General features: G+C 38.0%; 1 protein-coding gene across 7 annotated transcripts in view; it reads left to right on the top strand.

Annotated features, from left to right (window-relative positions):
• RICTOR (RPTOR independent companion of MTOR complex 2) overlaps positions 1-22,804 on the top strand; it is a 164,389-nt gene that overhangs the window by 47,074 nt on the left and 94,511 nt on the right. The window contains exon 2 of one of the 7 annotated variants that reach the window (XM_023742008.1): positions 13,527-13,663. The exons of the other annotated variants lie outside the window; for them this stretch is intronic. The gene's annotated coding sequence lies outside the window, so the exon portion shown is untranslated. The remainder of the gene's footprint in view (positions 1-13,526; positions 13,664-22,804) is intronic. 7 annotated transcript variants of the gene reach the window in all.

The raw sequence follows: 22,804 nt of genomic DNA, 5'->3' as shown, positions 1-22,804 counted from the left end.
TATTTTATATATGTTTGGATCTTTAAAGAATAAATTGAAGTTTGCTTGTTTTTGAGCTCATAAAAGTGGTATCATACTCTGTATTCTTACTTGCTCTTTTTCATGTGATACTGTTTTTGCAAAGGTTCAACCCTGTTGATGCATTAACTCTTGATTTGTTCCTTTTCTCTTTGTGTGCTAGAATATTGCTGTTCAGTTGAACTTTCTGCAATTATGGAAATGTTCTGTGGACATTTATGCTGTCCAGTACGGTAGCCACTAGCCACGTGTGGCTGTTGAGCACTTGAAATGTAGCTAGTGAGGAAGTGATTTTTAATTTTTATTAATTTAAATTTGAATAGTCACATTAAACTAAAATAACTCCTAAAATATTCCATTTTAGAAATATACCACAATTTATTTATGTATTCTTTTGATCATATGGATTGTTTATAGTTTTTTGCTGTTACAGTTATTTTATGCACAGCTTTGTACGTGAATCCTGGTACTCGTGTAAGTTTCTCTAGAATATATAACTAAGTAGAATTACTGATTATATAGAACACACATAACACACTGTCTTTTAGTCTGGGTTCTCTAGAGGAGCAAAATCTCACACAGACACCCAGAGAGGGACATTGGAGCCCCCCCACCCCATGTCAGCAAGACAGAGGGAAATAAATAAAGCCGCTTTCATTCCCCAAGTGGATCCCGTCCCTGCCTCCCCTCTCCCCACTCCTGCCCAAAAAGTGAGTCACAGTGTTCTTTGGAAGCAGCACTGGGGTCTCCGCGTCCATACCCCAGTGGCAACCCTAACATCTCCTGCCACCCCCCGTCTGGGTCTGCAGGGCAGCCCTTCTGTGGCAGTGGGCAGAACCTGGCACACCTGAGATTGAGTACCTGAGGGGGGCAGCTGGGCCACCCTGTTTCCCTGAACATCTTCAATGGCTTTCGGTGGGGTTGGAGCCCCAGGGCCAGGTGGGGCACACAGTGACCCCTGGTTCATCTGTGGCTCTTTGCACAGTTCATCCCAAACTGGGCAAAGGAGCCCTGGACAGAGGACTCCTTTCTTGGGAATCCTGCCCCCAGGGGTAGCAGGGAGGTGTATATGTAAGTATGTATAGAGAGATTTACTGCAAGGAAATGACTCATGCAATTTTGAGGAAATGGTTCATGCAGTTGTTGGGGCTGGCAAGTCCCAAATCCATTTGTCTGGTGACGGCCTGGAGACCTCTGCTTGATCACGGATTGCAAAGGTTGGCAAATCCAAAATCTGCAGATCAGGTGGCTGAGCAGAGACTTCTGAAGGCTTAAGTTCCAAGAACCAGAGGTGAAGTGACAAGAAGAGTACAGGATCGAGAGAGAGAGAGAGATAGTGGTAGCACACGCATGAGAGAGAGAGCACTTTGCCAGGACATCCATTTATATACTGGAGGCAGGCCACAACTCCAAGGAAATTTCCCTCTCAGCTGATTGGTTGATCACATCCGCTCACATACTAGAAGGTGATTACATTATATTACTTTATGGAGAACATCCAGTCCAGTATAAACCACTGATAATCGTAGCCTAGCCAAGATGACACGTAACATTAACCATCACACACATTCTTAAATAGTTTTACTACTTTATCTTCATAGTAGCAATGTGTAGGGAGTCCTTGGGTAATGTAAATAGTAAATGTACTCTGCTCCTAACAAAAAGGTTGGAGGTTTGAGTCTACCCAGAGGTGCCACAGAAGAAAGGCCTGGCAGTCTATTTCTGAAGAATCAGCCACTGAAAACCCTGAGGAGCACAGTTCTACTCTGACACACATGGGGTCACCGTAAGTTAGAATCAACTCCACAGCACTAGTGGTAGTGAACAATGTGTAAGAGTTGCTGTTCGTCCCATACTTTTGTCCACACTTGGGGTTATCAGATTTTTATTTAAAATATTTTATTATGAATATTTGGAGCCCTGGTGGCACAGTGGTTAAGAGCTCGGCCGCTAACCCAAAGGTCAGCAGTTCGAATCTACGAGCCACTCCTTGAAAACCCTATAGGGTAGTTCTACTCTGTCCTACAGGGTCGCTATGAGTCGGGAAGGACTTGATGGCAATGGGTTAAGTTTTGGGTTATTATGAAAATGTCATACATACATAGAATTAAAGATAAAAGTACAATGAATTCCTATGTACTTCTCACCGTACTTCAGTATTTGTAGACATCTGTTGTTGTTGTTGTTAGGTGCCATTGAATTGATTCCTACTCAGCGACCTCATGTAAAACAGAACGAAACGCTGCCCGGTCCTGCACCATCTTCCTAGTTGTTGCTGTGCTTGAGCCCATCTTTGCAGCCACTATGTCAGTCCATCTTGTTGAGGATGTTCCTCTCTTTTGCTGACCTGCTTTACCAGTCGTGATGCCTTTCTCCAGGGACTGGCCCCTCCTGATAACGTATCCAAAGTACGTGAGACAAAGTCTCACCATCCTTGCTTTTAAGGAACATTCTGGCTATACTTCTTCCAAGGCAGATTTATTCTGGTAGTCCACGGTATATTCAGTATTCTTCACCAACACCACAATTCAAAGGCATCAGTTCTTCCTCGGTCTTCCTTATTCATTGTCCAGATTTTTCATGCATACGAGGCGATTGAAAATTCCATGGCTTGGGTCAGGTGCACCTTAGTCCTCGAAGTCGTATCTTTGCTTTTTAACACTTTAAAGAGGTCTTTTGCAGCAGATTTGTTGAATGAAATACGTTGTTTGATTTCTTAACTGCTGTTTCCATGGGCGTTGATTGTGGATCCAGGTCAAATGAAATCCTTGACTACTTTGATCTTTTCCCTGTTTATCATAATGTTGCTTACTGGTCCAGTTGTGAGGATTTTTTTTTTTCTTTATGTTGCGGTTAATCCATACTGAAGGCCATAGTCTTTGATCTTCATCAGTAAGTTCTTCAAGTCAGCTTCGCTTTTGGCAAGCAAGCTTGCATCATCTGCATATCACAGGTTGTTAATGAGTCTTCCTCCAATCCTCATGCCACATTCTTCTTCATATAGTCCAGATTCTCGGATTATTTGCTTAGCATCCAGATTGAATAGGTATGGTGAAAGGATGCAACCTTTTCTGCCACACACCGTTTCTAGTTTTAAACCATGCGGTGTCCACTTGTTCTGTTCAAACCACTGCCCCTTGGTCTACGTACAGATTCCTCATGAGCACAACTAAGTGTTTTGGAATTCCCATTCCTCACATTGTTATCTATAATTTGTTATGATCCACACAGTCAAATGCCTTTGCATAGTCAGTAAAACACAGGTAAATGTCTTTCTGGTTTGGTATTCTCTGCTTTCAGCCAAGATCTATCTGACATCAGTAATGATATCCCTCATTCTACATCCTCTTCTGAATACAGCTTGAATTTCCTTGGCAGTTCCTTGTTGATGTACTGCTGCACCCACTTTAGAACTATCTTCAGCAAAATTTTACTTGCGTACGATATTAATGTTAATGTTCAATAATGCCTGCATTCTTTTTGGATCACCTTTCCTTGGAATGGGCACAAGTATGGATCTCTTCCAGTTGGTTGGCCAGGAAGCTATCTTCCAGATTTCTTGATATTGACAACTGAGCACCTCCAGTGCTGCCTTTGTTTGTTGAATCATATCAATTGGTATTCTGTCAGTTCCTGGAATCTTTTCGACAGTGCCTTTGGTGCACCTTGAGCTTCTTCCTTTAGTACCTTCAGTTCTTGATCATATGGTACCTCCTAAAATGGTTGAACGTTGACCAATTATTTTTGGTACAGTGACTCTGTGTTTTCTTCGTGTCGTCTTTTGATTCTTCCTGTGTTGTTCAGTATTTTGCCCATAGTATCCTTCAGTATTGACACTCAAGGCTTGAGTTTTTCTTCAGCTCGAGAAAAAGTATGTAGTTCCCTTTTGGTTTTCCAACTCTAGATCTTTGCACATTTCTTTATAATACTTTACTTTGTCTTCTTGAGCTGCCCTTTGAAATCTTGTGTTCAGCTCTTTTGCTTTATCATTTCTTCCATTTAAACATATGGAGCAGTCTTATTTCATCACTATATCCTCTTCTTCTCATGGTTAATTTTAAAGCAAATTCCTGCCATGTTACTTCATTTATAGATATGTCAATATGATCTCTAAGAGATAAGGACTTACAGAATACACAACCACATGCTCAGCAACCAATACTGACCGTTCTTACCAGGAACACAATAGAAGGTCCCAGATAAAAGGGACAAAAATGTAGAACAAATCTCAAATTCCTAAAAAAGGCCAGACTCACTGGGCTGATAGAGACTAGAGAAACTCCCAAGACCATCATCTTAAGATACCTTTTGAACTTGGAAGTAAAGCCACTCCTGGTGGTCACCTTTCATCCAAATAATAGATAGGCTTATAAAATAAACAACATCACCTGTGAATACTGTGCTCCCTTAAATAATCAAATATATTAGGCCAGATGGTCAAGATACACCCTAAATAAGATGAGAAGCTAAGGCGGGGCAGGGAAGCTAGATTAATAGAACAAATAGAATGGAAATAATGAGAATGTTGACACAGTGTGAAAAATGTAACCAGGGTTGTGGAACGATTTGTATAAAAATTGTTAAATGGGGAAAACAAAACAACAACAAAAAGCATAGATTTGAAGACCATTTTAAGTAGTTGGTTACTTAGTTTCAACAGTTTGCACTACTTCCAAGTTGACTTATCTGCACCTTACAAACCAAGCTGTAGACACATTTGCTTCAGTCATGATGGTACCTGAGACACCCTAGCACCCAAGAAGCTCTCATAATGTTTTGACCAGAGTTGATCCCAGGAGCCAATTCTGAAAGACTGTAGAAGCATAAGAGGAGACTGGTCTGCTGGCTTTTGTTCACAAGGCACTCCTTCCCCCATCCAAGCATCAGTAGCTGGGCATAACCTCAGAAGCATCTCCACACTTCCCAGGCAGTAGCCCTCTAGAGTGGCAACAGGATCCTTCTTTTACCCCGTCAGTAGCTAAAGAGAAGAGTGCCAGTAGAATGCTTTGCCCTGCCTGAAGGCTACTCTTCCCTGAAAGATGTCCTTCCAAAATCTTCTAGAACCTTTTTGACCTCAAATAAAGAACAGGGGCCACACGATCTTCTCCATGAGCAGCCCACAACCTCTGAAAACACGGCAGATGTGCCTAGGCTTCACATCTCAAAACAGTCACATGTGTTGGGTCTGGTTTTTTTTTTTTTTTTTTACCCTATTGAGAAAACAATTTGATTTTTTAAATAAGTTAAAGAAACATTAATGACATCAAGCTATTGAACAGTATTCGCTGACTGTCAATCTGCTTCATGCAAAAGAATGTGAAATTCACTTTCCTTGTGTCACATAACGATTAAATTATCAGCAGATGCAAAGTCATTCTAAGCTTTAACAAGGCCCTATAAGGTGCTAATTAACTTGGCACCTTTCTGGAAAAAAAAAATTCTGTCACTCACATTTTGATAGGAAATACTGCCACTCGGGGATGCTTACTGGTCCTCAGTAGCATATTTAGAATATATTTTGGAAATTTTCCCTTTTTCCTTCTGGCTCCTGGGAGGAATGGTAATATCATAAAATACATAACCACAATACCATTTACATGACTCAGTAAATTAACAGTAATTCTCTTATATCATCTAATTTTAAAAAAAAAATTGCCATCAAGTTGATTCTGACTCATAGTGACCCTGTGGGACAAAATGTAACTGCCCCATAGGGTTTTCAAGGAGTGGCTGGTGGATTTGAACTGCCAACCTTTTGGCTAGCAGCCAGCCTCTTAACCACTGTGTCACCGGGTCTCTGTATCATCTAATTGTGTTTAAATTTCCTAATGGCCTTATGGGTTCTGATTGTCAGATAACCAAAGTAAGGCCATGATAAAATACAATTTTTTTTTTTTTTAACAGTCAGTGGAACACCAAAATTAACTCTGATTAGAGAGAACCTTTGAATTTGCTTCTTATGTGCCTTTGGATGTGATTCAGTAACTACATAGCATCAACTTTGAAGTATTTCTTGCCAGAAAAAAAAAAAAACTTTGATCAAGCCTGTATACCTACCAGTTTATCTGAACTGCATGTTAAACTATACCATGATAAGGCAATCAGCCAAGTACATAATGTGGGAAGTTCTACAGGCAAATGGCCTAGGTTCTTTAACTAATAAATTCTTTCTAAGTCCTTTTTAATCTGTTACAGCCTGATTACTGTTAAGGGCTTGTGGCTCATTTTTTTTTCCCCCCTGTAAAATGCCTGTTCGTATTTTTTGCTCATTTTTCTTTGGATAATTTCTTCTTCTTCTTTTTTTTAGTCTGTATCTTTTGGATACTAATAATTTGTTAGTTTTTTCAGCTCCACAATTTCTCTAGTTCCTTTTTATAATTTCTCTCTTTTATCAGTTGGGGTGGTGGGAACCCTCCTGAAATCATGTTCCCAGATGCTAGCTGTGGGCTAACCGTTTAAGTAAGCCTTTTTAAGGATAAGCAGTTAGGTCTTCTGTGTTAACTTTTTTCCTGCACAATTGTTCAGATGAGTCACTGGAGGCCTTGCTATAATGAAGGATCAGATTCAGTAGGTTTGGGGAGGGTCCAAGATTCTTCATTTCTAACATGCTCCCAGGTGGTGTCTATCTTGGCAGTCTAAAGACATAGTTTGATAGGCAGGTAGTTGAACACTACTGCTCTGAGGGCTAGAAGCCCTTTTTTCCATTAATATTTTAATTCTAAACAGTCGTAGTTTTTATTTTGAATTGGTAGGAAAATTCTTTGTTGAGAGTTAAGATCTCTGTCGTGACAAATAGTAGTTATTTCTGGAGTGATACAGCTTTTTTCTTGTTAAATTTTCTCCAGCTTCAATAAGGAGATCTAAGTTTATTCCTCAATAAAACCAAAACCAAACCCGTTGCCACTGAGTCGATTCCGACTCATGGTGACCCTATAGTACAGAGTAGAACTGCCCTGTAAAGTTTCCAAGGAGTGCCTGGTGGGTTCGAACTGCGACCTTCTGGTTACCAGCCTTAGCTCTTAACCACGATGCCACCAGAGTTTCCTTCTTCCTCAATATTGCCACTTAATTTGCATTTTTAGGATAATGGAAAAATAGCTGCTTCAATAATCGTGTTGTAGAAAATAGTGCAAATCTGCATTGCTGATAATATTGATTTTACAGGCTTATAATCTCTTGTCCACAATTTTGAAAGCCCCAAAACTCTGAAAATGAAAGCTTTTTCTCATGAATAACTTGGTGGCAAGACCCAACCTGATCTCCGCTCATTTGGCCTGAGGCTTATTTATATTCTTAGTGTTTATTTCATTTAGTATGTCTGCTCTTGTATTTCACCTAAAAAAAGTTACTGTATTTGAATATGCAGTGCTATCCCTGTTGGGGATATTAAGTCTATGGTATATTACTTTTTATTATAAAAAATATTGTATTCCTAAATCTGTCTAACCCCAACATTTCAGATGAGGGATCATAGTCGTATAGTAGAAGTATGGAGAATAAATATGTCTCAAAAGTACTATCAGAAAACATAAATAAATATAAAAATATTAGCAGTGGATCAGGTTGAACTTCCTGTTTATGCAAGATATAACTAAAGAAATGCTAAATATGGTAATATCTACAAAGCACCGACTCAGAATTTAGTAGTATATAAAAACAGGATATAATTGTGATATAGTTTATATAAGAGTGATTGAGAGATATATATTAAGATGCCTTAGTGATATTTAGTGACTTTCTAGATGTGAGTGGACTCCATGGTGTCCAAACTTTCCAATATTTCCTACTTCAGTAGGAAAGTTTTGTTTTTTTTTTATAATAAATTAGTTTGATTGTAGGATGTGTTGAATTGAGGTAGGCAAGACCACCAAACATATGGACTGAGATATGTTACTTTAATTTGGTGATAGAGTTTATAATTGAAGTTTCGAGGCATTGTTAATTTATACATTGAAATTGATTTGTTTCAGTTGATGGAGAGAGTGGAAAGAGAAACTCGAGGGTGAAACATAGAACTTTAGGTAATATTAAAGGATATGGAACAGGAGGAGGGAATACAAACATTTAAGAGAGACACAAAATGAGACACATAAGGAGCAGTGAGAAACAGGTGCGAAGAGGACCAAGAGAGTGTAGTTGCAGAAACCAAGGAAGAGAAGGTAGATTTGCTTATTAGCCAGTACTGTCCTGGACAAGTCAAGGAGTTGGAAAAACTTAGAAGAAGCCTTTGGACAAGTGGTAAATTTTAGAACAACTGCAGTGGGATAGTCAGCTAGACACCAGATTGATGGAGATAAGGAGATAATGAGGTAAGAAGAAATTCATTTGAATCTCAGAGATTTAGATCACAGCCATTGAAAGAAAACCCTGTGAGGGATAGTTCTACTCTGAAACACAGTGGGTTGCCATGAGTCTGAACTGACTCAACCTCAAGTAGTGATTTAATATCACTTCCAAAAATGGAAAACAGTGGGCAGAAGCTTTTTTTTTGGGGGGGGGGGGGTAAAGACAGGTAAAAGAGAGCTAGTGAAAGAGACTGAAATAGTGAACATGGAAAGTAGTAAATTAATTAATGGTAGGAGCATTGAAATGAAACAAGATGTGGAATCCAGAATACAAATGGAAAGATGAGAAAATAACATTTCTAATAACATATTTTTCAGGTTTCTCACTCATACTCCAATAAGGTTGTCCTGTAGGCAAGGTATATTTGTACCCTTTACTCCCTTATTCATTTCTAAGAGGGAAGCCTCTTAACTACATTCATAGAAGCCACCTGTCAGACAAGTGGTCTGAACTATAAATAGTCATGTTTCATAGAGAAAAACAGACACGTGAAAGTAGCTATACAAGCAAAATGTACAGCTAACTTCTAAATAATACTAATAGACTGGGAATATATAAAAATTAATTGTCTTAGCCTTTAGGCACAGCTGTTCTGTTCTTTCAGGGGGTTCATTTACATAGTGAATTGTTGCAAAGACAAACAATTTTTCTCTTATAATAAAAGATTCCTAATTAGGGGACTGTGGAAACCTAATGATTTTACAGCTGTCTCTGTAAAATATAATAGGTTAAGACAAATTATAACACAGCATCTAGTGATTATAATCTTTAAATAATAATTACTTTTAGTTATTTTTGCTGTCTTAGGAAAAGTTCTAGTTGCAGACTATTTTTTTCATATTGTTTCTCTGCAGAAAAATAACAATAAAACAGATGCATGATAAAGGAAGATTTCTTGGAATGATAGCCATTTCTGTAACCTGGTAAATGTCCTGTAGTAAAAGTACTTTGTAAATTTGGTTATAATCCTCTACCACAAATTATCTCATAACAAGTGTTACCAAGTGTTATGAGCCCAAGTATTTGCCTGATCTCTAGTTTTATTGTGAAGAAGGGAAAGAGACGAACTCTAAGAAAGTACTTCATACTTTTTTTCCATCAAGCAACTCCTCTTTTTCGTTTTTTTACCACAAACATCTGAGCCTTCTTTACTAGAAAATCTTTGTAAGTTTCACAAATTACATAACATGTAAAATCAGACAAGGATAGAATGATTAGAGGACTAGATAAGGTGAATGGGTGGGTTTTAGTTCTGTATCCAAGTAGTGCAATCTGGAAACATGATTTCTAGCATGCATGAATGTAAATATGTTGCTGCGGGAGTAGGGTGGAGAAGGATCAGGAAGATGATTTTCTGAAGGTTGCTGTTGCCATTGAGTCAATTCCAACTCATAGTGACCCTATAGTAGACCACCACCCTCCCGCCACACACACAAAAAAAACCTGTTGCTGTGGAGTCGATTCTGACTCATAGCAACCATATAGGACAGAGTAGAACTGCCCCATAGGATTTCCAAAGAGCAGCTGGTGGATTTGAACTGCTCTTGGTTAGCAGCCAAGTTCTTAACCACTGTGCCACCAGGGCTTCAAATAAAGCACAGACTATCCCTGGAGATGCCAGGGATAGAACCTGGGCCTCATACATGCAGAGCATGCTCTCTACCACTGAGCTACATCCCTGCTCCATAGCAGGTGCAAATTTTTGTTGACCTTTTTATTTATTTTTGCATTCCTAGGCAATATCGTTTTTAAAAAATTATATTTGACATATTTGAATGGGTCAGGGCCATTACTTTGTTAGTTATATTAAATAGGTTTGTTTTTTCCTTAGAAAGTCACATTGTTTTTCAAAGCAACAGAAAGACGTTTTGGTTAGTTTTTATGGGAATTATATTGTTTCATTCCTTTTTGGACCTCAGAGTTTGGAAAATAGATACATTTTAAAGCAGCCTGATCTTTTTTGTTTGTTTGTTTGTTTACTCTTTTACTCATGCCTATACTATTGCTGTTGTTATTATAATTAATCATGAGGTAGTGTTTCCATTATAAACAGTTGTATTTTACTATTCACAGTTCTGACCTAGAGACTGTTTTGTTATAAATGCCAAATTGTTAAAAGTCTAATTAAAGTCACATATTCTTATTTGAAATGATACAGAAGAATACTTCATAGAGTAGGTTCCCATCTCTTCTTTTAGAGTTTTGATCAAATAATCCAGAGGGATATCAGAAGCATGTTTCAAATTTCTGTGTGCATAAGAATTACTGGGATGCAGACTGTTGTGGGTCACTAGACAAACTTGATTTTTGAATCTGTACTCTTACGTACATGTTTCTTAGAAACACAGGTTTGAACACTGATGGCCTATAAATCTGTTTTTAATGCAGGCCCAAATAGCCAACTATTTTGTCTCATCATTTAGTAGTTAACATTGTAAGGTTTTTGTTGATGTTTGTTTGCTTTTAGTGCATATGCTTACTACAAGTGGTGGAAAAATTTCTCCTAAATCAATACCTGCATCAGTTTACCCACTTTAAGAACCCGGGATTCATCCTTGAGTCCTCTTTCCACCTTCCTTCCCCACCCCCCCACTCCCCCAATCTCTAATCCATTATTGATGAAGTTTATTCCTTGGAAGATTTTTATAGCCTCTTATTTAAATGTGCCTTTTTCGACTAACAGACACATGAAGAAACGCTCGCGATCATTAGCCGTTAGAGAAGTGCCGATCAGAACTACAATGAGATATCATCTTACCCCAACAAGGCTAACATTAATCCAAAGAACACAAAATAATGAATGCTGGAGAGGTTGTGGAGAGACTGGAAGACTTATACACTGTTGGTGGGAATGTAAAATGGTACAACCACTTTGGAAATCAATTTGGCGCTTCCTTAAAAAGCTAGAAATAGAAGTACCATACGATCCAGCTATCCCGCTCCTTGGAATATATTCTAGAGAAATAAGAGCCGTCACATGAATAGATAATATGCACACCCGTGTTCATTGCAGCAATGTTCCCAATAGTAAAAAGATAGAAACAACCTAGGTGCCCATCAACGGACAAAGGGATAAACAAATTATATGGTATATCCACACAATGGAATACTATACAATGATAAAGAACAACGATAAAGCCGTGAAACATCTTACAAACATGGAGAAAGCTGGAGGTCATTATGCTGAGTGAATTCAATCAGTCACAGAAGGACAAATATTATGTAAGACCACTATTATAAGAACTCAAGAAAAGGTTTAAACACAGAAGAAAATATTCTTTGATGGTTAAGAGAGTGGGGAGGGAGTGTGAGGGTTATTTACTAACTAGATAGTAGATAAGAATTGTCTTAGGTGAAGGGAATGACAGCACATTCTACAGGGAAAGTCAGCACAACTGGACTAAACCAAAGCTAAGAAGTTTCCTGAATACAGTCAAACACTTTGAGGGACAGAGTAGCAGGGGTAGGGTTCTGGGGACTGTGCTTTCAGGGGACATCTAGGTCAATTGGCATAACAAAGCTTATTAAGAAAATGTTCTGCATCCTTCTTTGGTGAGTGGCGTCTGAGGTCTTAAAAGCTTGCAAGCGGCCATCTAAGATGTATCAGTTGGTCCCAACTACCTGGGATAAAGGAGAATGAAGAACACCAAAGATGCAAAGAAAGTATTAACCCAGAGACAGAAAGGGCCACATAAACCAGAGACTTCATCAGCCTGAGACCAGAAGAACTAGATAGTGCCCAGCTACCACCGGTGACCGTCCTGACAGGGAACACAACAGAGGGTCCCAGATGGAGCAGGAGAAAGGTGAGGTGCAGAACTCAATTTCTAGTAAGAAGACCAGACTTAATGGTCTGACTGAGACTGGAGGAACCCCGGAAAGCATGGCCCCTGGATTCTCTGTCAGCCCAGAGCTAAAGCAATTTCCGAGGCCAACTCTTCAGATAGGGAGTGGACTGGACCGTGGGATATAAAGTGATAACTCGTGAGGAGTGTGCCTCTTAGCTCAAGTAGATACAAGAGACTAAATGGGCAGCTTCTGTCCAGAGGTGAGATGGGAAGGCAGAGAGGGTTAGGAGCTGGTTGAATGGACATGGGGAAACAGGTGGAAAGGAGGAGTGTGCTGTCACAGTATGAGGAGAGCAATTAGGGTCACATAACAATGTATGTGTAAATTTTTGTATGGGAAAAAACGAAAACTAAATGTACCTTTTTCCTGAACCCCTACAGTCCATTCTCCAATGAGAGAACAACAGAACTGATTATGTCATTCGGTTGAGTATGTCTTCCTTAATTGTCCAAAGATATCTAAATTTCTTTATATATCTTATAAGACCATTGAAATCTAGATCCATTTTCTTTTGTTCCCTCTCATCCTGTTTTCTGGGGATATAGAACTTCTTGCTGTTCTTTGAGTATACCATATTTTTTTCATGTTATTGTACATACTGCTGTTCCTCCTCTTAAATGCCTAGAAAACTTATTGCTTATTGCCAGGAGTCAGCTCCCATGTCATGCTCTCTTCAAATAACGACTGTCTCACTCTCTTGCTCAGTCTTTCTTTCAACCAGTGTTGATTGTGAACTCAGCGTGTGTCTTGTGCCAGAGGCCAGGGGTACATCTGTAAGCAAGACAAACAGGTTTTCTGTCCTCATGTATCTTAGAGTTTAGTGAAGAATCTCTCAAGCACCCTCTTTTTTATTTTTTTACCATCAGTACTAGTACCTACCTCTCTTTTTATTGTATTACTAGTAAGTATTTATGTACCTCTTTTTTCCTGTTTAATTTTGATCTCCAGGGCTGGGACCATGTCTTATATTTATTAATACTCTTTACCTAGCAGTTGGCACAGTATGTGGCACCTGGTAAGCACTGAAATGTTTAACTGGATAAAACATGTAGCCCATCCAAAGCATTCCCTCTTAAAAGGTGCCTCATGGTCCAACATTCTTTTAAAACATCCCTATTAAACGTTATAACCCAATAACCATTTACTTGCTGTTGTAATTGATTGATAGGTTTTTCTTGCCCACTTCCACTACAGTATTTATATTTAAAATATACCAATGATGGAAAAAAGTTATTATCTGCTACCATTGCTTGAGAGGAAACATGGTTACTTTCAGTGTTCGAAGAGAAGATAATACTTGTTCTGCGTTCCAGATGGCCACACCAGAACAAACGGATGGAAATTACAAAGGGGCAGATTTTGGCATCAGTATAAGAAAAAAAAGTTCTACTACCCTATCCAAAGATGGAATAGGCTCTTCTGGGCAATTCTGAGTTCTCCTGCATTAGAGGTATTTATGATAATCTGGAAGGCCCTTTTTTTCCTGGATGCTATCATTGGAATAGTTCCTTTCCTTATTAAGTTCTATAAGTCTTTGGAATTAATAGTTGTTAGAATTTCAGACAATGTTAAAGAGATAGCTTGAAGCAATGCTTCCTCAGTTCTCGGACCTATGGGTATGGGTGAGAAGCTGCACTCTTGATGTCTTTGCTGATGGAGGAGACAGTTTTGTTTTTGGTTTTGCAAAGGAATTATTAACTATAGTAATTTTCTTATACTTTAGTCATTTATCTCCACTCATAATAATCATAGATATTAAAGATATCATTAAGTACATTTCAGATTTATATAGGCATGTTTCATTTTGTTACAATATTCTTATATGCACCCAACTTGTCTAGCTTGTTGCTTATGTAGCATTTGTCCATGTATATTAAAAAAATACATGTATCTTTTCACCATACTTATTCAATCTGGATGCTGAGCAAATAATCCAAGAGGCTGGACTGTATGAAGAACAGGGTGTCAGGATTGGAGAAAGACTCATTAACAACCTGCATTATGCAGATGACACAACCTTGCTTGCTGAAAGTGAAGAGGACTTGAAGCACTTACTGATGAAGGTCAAAGACCACAGCCTTCAGTATGGATTACACCTCAACATAAAGAAAACAAAAATCATCATAACTGGACCAATAAGCAATGTCATGATAAACGGAGAAAAGACTGAAGTCGTCAAGATTTCATTTTACTTGCATCTACAATTAAATCCTATGGAAGTGGCAGTCAAGAAATCAAAAGACACGTTTCATTGGGCAAATCTGCCGCAAAAGACCTCTTAAAGTGTTAAAAAGCAAAGATGTCACTCTAAGGACTAAGGTGCACCTGACCCAAGCCATGGTGTTTTCAGTTGCCTCATATATATGTGAAAGCTAGACGATGAGTAAGGAAGACCGAAGAAGAATCGATAGCTTTGAATTATCGTGTTGGTGAAGAATATTGAATATACCGTGAACTGCCAAAAGAACAAACATGTCCGTTTTGGAAGAAGTACAACCAGAATGCTCCTTAAAAGCAATGATGGGGAGACTGCGTCTCACATACTTTGGACATGTTATCAGGAGGGATTAGTCTCTGGAGAAGGACATCATGCTTGATAAAGTAGAGGGTCAGTGAAAAAGAGGAAGACCCTCAACGAGATGGATTGACACAGTGGCTACAACAATGCGCTCAAGCATAACAGTGATTGTGAGGATGGCGCAGGACCGGGCAGTGTTTTGTTCTGTTGTACATAGGGTCACTATGAGTCGGAACTGACTTGACGGCACGTGACAACAACATTAAAAAATAAATCAGAGGAAATAATTGTTCAACTCTGTTCCCACTCCTGATTCCTCCCTGTAATGATTTTAATAGTCTCTGCTTTAATCTACCAACTTAACTTGGGTAGATTAAAAAAAAAAATTAATCAGTTTTCCAGTTTGAGTATAAAATTTTAAAAATCGTGACTTCAAAATTCAACCTAACTTTAATAACTTAATTACTGTCTATTGAAATTTCATAACAAATGAGAAAACAAATATTTTTTTAGTGTGAAAATGAAATTGCATCTCTTTTTATATTGCTTGAAAGCAAATTGTTCTGATAAGTAGTAGTAATTAAATTCACATCTTAATCCCCATCCACACAAATATTTTCACCGAGATACCCATATGCAAATATTAATGTCTACACAGAAATGTACTTATTACTTATGTTCATATTTATTCCAGATAAGTGTGGAAGAAATTAAATGGGAATATGCATATGTACTTAGAGATATACTCATATATTTGTCTCCCTCGCATAACTGCCCTTTTTCTCGTTGTTGTTATTAGGGGCCGTTGAGTCGGTTCCAACTCATAGTGACTAAAGGAATAATTTCTTTTATAAAGATCAGCACAAAGCTGGTTCCTATGAGGCAGAGGTTAAAGATGTCCCAAATGTCCAACTTTTCCAAGTTGGTGTACCACTCTGTCATCTCTGACATCAACTCTGCCCTCTCCCTTGTACTCCCCTGTCTGTCTTTGGGTTTCCTAATTCTCTGCAACGTCTGACAGAACTCATGAACTGTCTCACAGAACTCACGAACCGTATAAAGGAAATGGCTCACATGGTTGTGGAGGCTGGCAAGTCCTAAACTCATGAGTCAGGCATAGGCCTCTCCTGGGCCCTCAACCTCTGCCCAAAGGCACTCATCTTTCTTCCTCCATGGGCCTGGAAGGCCACTTTGCTGTCTCCTGTTGGTCCCTCCTGCGGATCTCTCCTTCTTTGGTGGTGGTGGGCTCTTCTTTCTTCTCTGGAATTGGCTCTCTTTTAAGGCAAAACTGACCAGTCCCCTTGGTGGGCCACAATTATCGTATTTGCACAGCCCCGCCTCTTACCTGGATGTGTGTTACAAGACCTTGGTGAGAAAGGCCATACTAAGTAATTCATCACACCACAACAACACTGTATACAACAGAATGAAACTTTGCCGGGTCCTGCACCATGCTTATGATCGTTGTCATGTTTGAGCCTGTTGTTGCAGCCACTGTGTCTGTCCATCACGTTGAGTATCATCTTCTTTTTCACTGACCGTATCCTTTACCAAGCGTGATGTCCTTCTCCAGGGACTTGTCCCTCCTTAAAACATGCCCAAAGTATGTGAGATGAAGTCTCGCCATCCTCACTTCTAAGGGGCTTTCTGGCTGTACTTATTCCAAGACAGATCTCTTCATTCTTTTGGCAGTCCATGGTATATTCAATATTCTTTGCCAACACCATAATTCAACGCTATCAACTCCTTGGTCTTCCTTATTTATCGTCCAGCTTTCACATGCATATGAGCGATTAAAAACATCATGGCTTGGGTCAGGTGCACCTTAGTCCTTAGGGTGACATCTTTCCTTTTTTAACACTTTAAAAAGGTCTTTTGCAGCAGATCTGTCCAATGCAATGCGTCGTTTGATTTCTTGACTGCCACTTCCATGGGCTTTAATTGTGGATTCAAGTAAAATGAAATCCTTGACAACTTCAGTTTTTCCTCAGTGTATCATAATGTTGCTTATTGATTCAGTTGTGAGGATTTTTGTTTTCTTTGTGTTGAGATATAATCTATCCTGAAGGCTATGGTCTTTGCTCTTCATCAGTAAGTGCTTTAGGTCGTCTTTACTTTCAGCAAGAAAGGTTGTGTCATCTGCATAACACAGGTTGTTAATGAGTCTTCCTCCAATCCTGATGCACATTCTTCTTCATATAGCCCAACTTCTCGCATTATTTGCTCGGCATACAGATTGAATAGGTATGGTGAAAGGATACAACCCTGACACACACCTTTCCTGACTTTAAACCACGTAGTATTCTCTTTTTCTGTTCGAATGACTGCCTCTTGGTCTATGTACAGGTTCCTCATGAGCACGATTAAGTGTTCTGGAATTCCCATTCTTAGCAATGTTATCCATAATTTGTTATGATCCACACAGTGGAATGCCTTTGCATAGTTAATTAGGGAATATATTCTAAGAATATACCTTTAACTTTACATAATGAACAGCCTTTTGAGCTATCATCATATTTAGCTTTAGTAAACTTGTGCTGACTCCCTTGATTTATTATAATTTACTACTCTTTCATGGAGTCATTATACCAAAAAGAATTGGTTGACATTCAGCCATTTCAAGAGGTAGCATATGATCAGGAACTGATGGTAGTGAAGGAAGAAGTCCAAGCTGTACTGAAGGCATTGGCAAAAAACAAGCCTTCAGGAATTGATGGAATGTCAATTGAGATGTTTCTACAAACGGATGCAGCACTGGAAGTGCTCGCTCGTCTATGCCAAGAAATTTGGAAGACAGCTACCTTGCCAACAGACTGGAAGAGATCCATATTTATGCCTATTCCCAAGAAAGGTGATGAACTGAATGCAGAAATTATCGAACAATATCAATATCACATGCAAGTAAAATTTTGCTGAAGATCATTCAAAAGCAGCTGCAGCAGTATATCGACAGGGAACTGCCAGAAATTCAGGCTGGATTCAGAAGAGGACGTGGAACCAGAGATATCATTTCTGATGTCAGATGGTTCATGGCTGAAAGCAGAGAATACCAGAAAGATGTTTACCTGTGTTTTGTTGACTATGCAAAGATATTCAACTATGTGGATCATAACAAATTATGGATAACATTGCTAAGAATGGGAATTCCAGAACACTTAATCGTGCTCATGAGGAACCTGTACATAGACCAAGAGGCAGTCATTCGAACAGAAAAAGAGAACACTACGTGGTTTTAAGTCAAGAAAGGTGTGTGTCAGGGTGGTACCCTTTCACCATACCTATGCAATCTGTATGCTGAGCAAATAATGCAAGAAGCTGGACTATATGAAGAACGGGGTGTCAGGATTGGAGAAAGACTCAATAACAACCTGCCTTATGCAGATGACACAACCTTACTTGCTGAAAGTGAAGAGGACTTGAAGCACTTACTGATGAAGGTCAAAGACCACAGCCTTCTGTATGGATTACACCACAGCATAAAACAAAAATCCTCACAACTGGACCAAGAAGCAACATCATGATAAATGGAGAAAAGATTGAAGTTGTCAAGGATTTCATTTTACTTGGATCCACAATCAACACCTATGGAAGCAGCAGTCAAGAAATCAAAAGACGCATTGTGTTGGGCAAATCAGCTGCAAAAGACCTCTTTAAAGTGTTGAAAAGCAAAGATGTCACCTTGAAGACTAAGGTCCTCCAGACCCAAGCCATGGTATTTTCAGTTGCCTCATATGCATGTGAAAGCTGGACAGTGAGTAAGGAAGACCAAAGAAGAATTGATGCCTTTGAAATGTGGTGTTGACAAAGAATATTGAATATAGCATGGACTGCCAAAAGAACAAACAAATCTGTCTTGGAAGAAGTACAACCAGAATGCTCCTTAGAAACAAGGATGGTGAGACTACGTCTTACATACTTTGGACATGTTATCAGGAGGGATCAGTCCCTGGAGAAGGACATCACGCTTGGTAGAGTATAGGGTCAGTGAAAAAGAGGAAGACCTTCAGCGAGCTGGATTGACACAGTGCTGCAACAGTGGGTTCAAGTATGGCAGCGATTGTGAGAATGGTGACCGGGCAGTGTTTCCATTGTGTGGTATATGGGGTCGCTGTGAGGCAGAACTGACTCGATAGCAGCTAACAACAACACTCTTTCATGACTCAAAAGATAAATTTCTTTTAGGATTGAGTTATTTGAGGATTTATTGTGTAGTAAGAATTTTAGATAGACTTATGGTGTATCATTAGTGCTTTTATATGAGCAAACAAATTCTAGCTGCCTATTAAATAATGATTTCAAGTCATCCACATTAAAGAAGGAAAGGAGGGTTATACTTCATAATATTTGTATAGCACATTATGGTTTAAATACTGTTATGTGGAGTATATCATTTAATCAGCAATATAACTCTAAAAGATAAGTGTTGTTACCACTTTAAAAACAAGGTTATCTTGGATCATAAAAGTAATGCTCTAAAATCCTCATATAATAAACTCATTAATTTAGACACACTGATTTGTGAGTTAAACATTTTCTTGGGCTAACCACAAAACTTTCACATGATCCATAAAATTTCTTTTTGGTAAACAAATTATGTTTTAATAATAGTTGTTACTGTTTATTGAGTAGTTGTTATATGCCAGTAAGTTAAATCTCAAATCTTGCAACAGTAATTTCAAGGTAGGTAATTATTATTTCCACTGCTGATAAGAGAAGATAGACCTTCAGTGAGGTTAAGTGACTTAGCCAAAGCTACATGTTTTATAGGTGAATAAGCTGGATTCAAATCAGTTCTTTTTAATTCCAAAGTTCTTGTTCTGTCTACTACCCTCAGACAACATCTGTGTGGGAGAAGTTTTTGGCCATTAATTTATCTTGTGTACTTGAACCTAAATTTATTTAAAAATCTTTTTTATGTTGTGTGTTTTTTGACAGTTAAAGATGTTAACATGCTTATTGCAGCAAGTTACAAAGCAGCATTTATATGGAAATCTTTTTTGAAATAAATGCGTGTTTACACACATTTTGAAGTATGTATACATAATGTGTGTATGCACACACATGCATGTACACAGAATAATAAGCTAAGTGCATATATGCTAAAAGGTTGATTAACTATAATTTTCTGTGTATGCAGGTATCTCTATATGGGTGTGTTTATATAATTTTTCATATTGTGAGAAGTATATTTATATAGAAAGAGCTTTGTATTTCATCAAGCTATAATTAACATAAAATAAAATGTAAATATCTTATACATTCAATTAGTTTTGATAATTGTATACACCCGTGTAACCACTATACAAAACAAGATGTGGAATATTTCCATCCCCTTTCCTAAACCTCTCTTCCTGTTTCCAGTTGGCTTATTTCATCTCCCAGCCAGGAGATTTCCATCATCATAAGTTACTTTTGCCTGTATTTGAATTTCGAAAGGGAACGATACAATATGTACTATTTTGTGTCTAGCTTTTTTCTGAACATGGTTTTGAGATTTATCTTTGTTGTTATGTATATTAGTAGTTCTTTTCTTTTATTGCTGGTTAGTATTCGATGTGTAGATACAGCACAATTTGTTAATCCCTGCTTCTGATGATGGACATTTGAGATGTTTCCAGCTTGGGGCTGCTATAAATATTCTTGTGTAAGTGTATTTGTAGACATATGTTTCCATCTGGGAGTGAAATTGTTGGATAATAAGGTAGATGTATGTTGTCTGTAAAGAGGTTGTAATGTTTTACATTTCTTCCAGCAATGTATTAAGAGTTCCAGTTGCTCTGTAGCCTCTCTAACATTTGGTGTTGTCTATCTTTTTGCTTTAGCCATTCTTGTAGGTATACAGTGGTATCTCTCTGGTTTTAATTCGTTTGTATTTCTCTGTTGGTTAATGATGTTAGGCACTTTTTTTTCATACTTATTGACCACTCAGTTATCTTCTTTTGTGTTCCTATCTTTTTTGCCCATTTTTAATTGGGTTGTTTATCATTTTAGTGTTGATTTGTAGACATTCTTTATTAAAGTCTTTTGTCAGACAGATGGGCTGTGATCTCCCCCCTCCCCATTTTGTGGATGGTTTATTCATTTTTTTAATTACCGTTTAATGAGAAGAAATTTTTCATTTTGATGAAACCAAATTTGTCAATTTTTTCTTTTGCTGTTTTGCTTTTTGTGTCCTACCCAGGTGATTTTGTTTTATTTTTTTCTGTTTTGTATTTTCTAGAAAAATTCTACATTAAATCCTGAAAAAATTTATTCAAATCATCACTGTAAAAAGGATACAGAAAAAGTATATAATAACATTACAATTTTTACAGTATATCAAATGGAGAAACTAAGATGCAAAACTGTGTGTGTCTGTAGAAGCCTTCTTTTCTCTCATTCTGAATAGATAATTAGTTGGTCAAAAGATTGTTCAAAACAGGAATCAATAAAGAAAGATACATAGAGAAAATTAGAATTTTTGACTTTTCGAGGTTTAAACTTTTATGTGTTTATTTATTTCTCAGTATTTATAAGACCTTTGAGTATGGGTTAATTAGCATTCCATATGATATGTCTTCCAAATTTCACCCTCATAGTCCATTGATTTATGATTTCTTTTAATCGGAGTGAAAAGTTAGATATTTGTGAAGCGGTGTATTGGATACCTAGTTTTTAGTAATTTACCCTCAGTGTTTATATTTGTTTCACCCTAATTCTGTAGCTTTGGATATCGATTTATGTGTTCCATTTCATTTATGATGACTTGCAATTTTTCTAGATTCATAGTTTGTACATTCCATGTTCCAATTATTAATGGATGTTTGCAGCTGTTTCTTCTCATTTTGAGTCGTGCCACATCAGCAAATGAAGGTGCCGAAAGCTTGATTCCATCCATGACATTAAGGTTGACTCTGAAGAGGCACTCCTCCCCATTCATGTTTTGAGTGCCTTCCAACCTGAGGGGCTCTATACCAGACAGTGTTGCACTGCTGTTCATAAGGTTTTCACCGGCCAGTTCTTTTAGAAGTAGGCTGCTAGGTTCTTCTTCCTAGTCTTAGTCTGGAAGCTCTGCTGAAACCTGTCCACCATGGGTGACCCTACTGATATTTGAAATACCAATGGCATAGCTTCCAGCATCACAGCAACACGCAAGCCACCACAGTACAACAAACTGACAGAATACCAGAAAGATGTTTATGTGAGTTATATTGACTACACAAAAACATTCAACTCTGTGGATCATAACAAATTATGGATAACATTGCAAACAATGGGAATTCCAGAACAGATTTATTGATTATTTCAACCCAGTCACATCATGCAGTTTGAATTAATTTTTTTTCAAAGTTACTCTCATTTTGTATGTGTTTCTTACACTCCTTTAGAGAACTTGGAAAATATAGTTCTTCCAAAGGATGAAAATAATATATCGATAATTTTACCACCTAGCATTAACTTATTTGAAAACATTTTGGTATTTATCTTTCCTTTTTTTCAAGCAACCCAAGTTTCCATGTATTATCTACTTGGAGGAAATTGTTAACTATATGTCTATATAGCTTTATATATGCTCACTACCAAAAAGATACGAGGTAGTAGAGTGACAAGAAAATGGTTTTTTTGGTTATTGTTCAGAGTATATGCAGCAGAACATACATCAATAAAACAATTTCTTCACGTACAATTCAGTGACATTGATTACACTCATTAAGTTGTGCAACCATTCTCACCCTCCTTTTCCAAATTGTTCCTCCCTCATTAATGTAAACTCACTGAACCCTAAGTTTCCAATGTAATCTTTCAAGTTGCTGTTGTCGGTTTGATCCCATATAGATAGTTCTTAAAAGAGGGCATTGCTGAAGGCAGATATTCTTTACTCGTTAAGCTAAACTATTGCTTGGTTTTAAGAAGACTTCAGGGGATATTTTTGGTTTAAGGTTTAAAGATTATCTCAGGGCAGTAGTTTCGGGGGTTCATCCAGCCTCCACAGCTTCAGAAAGTGTGGATTCCATGAGAATTTGAAATCCTGTTCTGCAAGATAAATACATTTCTTGAAATTTTGGTTTCTCCTCTAAATCTACACTTCATTTT

This window comes from Trichechus manatus, unplaced genomic scaffold (assembly GCF_000243295.1).
Source record: "Trichechus manatus latirostris isolate Lorelei unplaced genomic scaffold, TriManLat1.0 scaffold00197, whole genome shotgun sequence".
NCBI classification, from domain to species: domain Eukaryota; kingdom Metazoa; phylum Chordata; class Mammalia; order Sirenia; family Trichechidae; genus Trichechus; species Trichechus manatus.
Note: the sequence above shows the minus strand (reverse complement) of the source record. Positions and strands in the feature narration are given on the sequence as shown.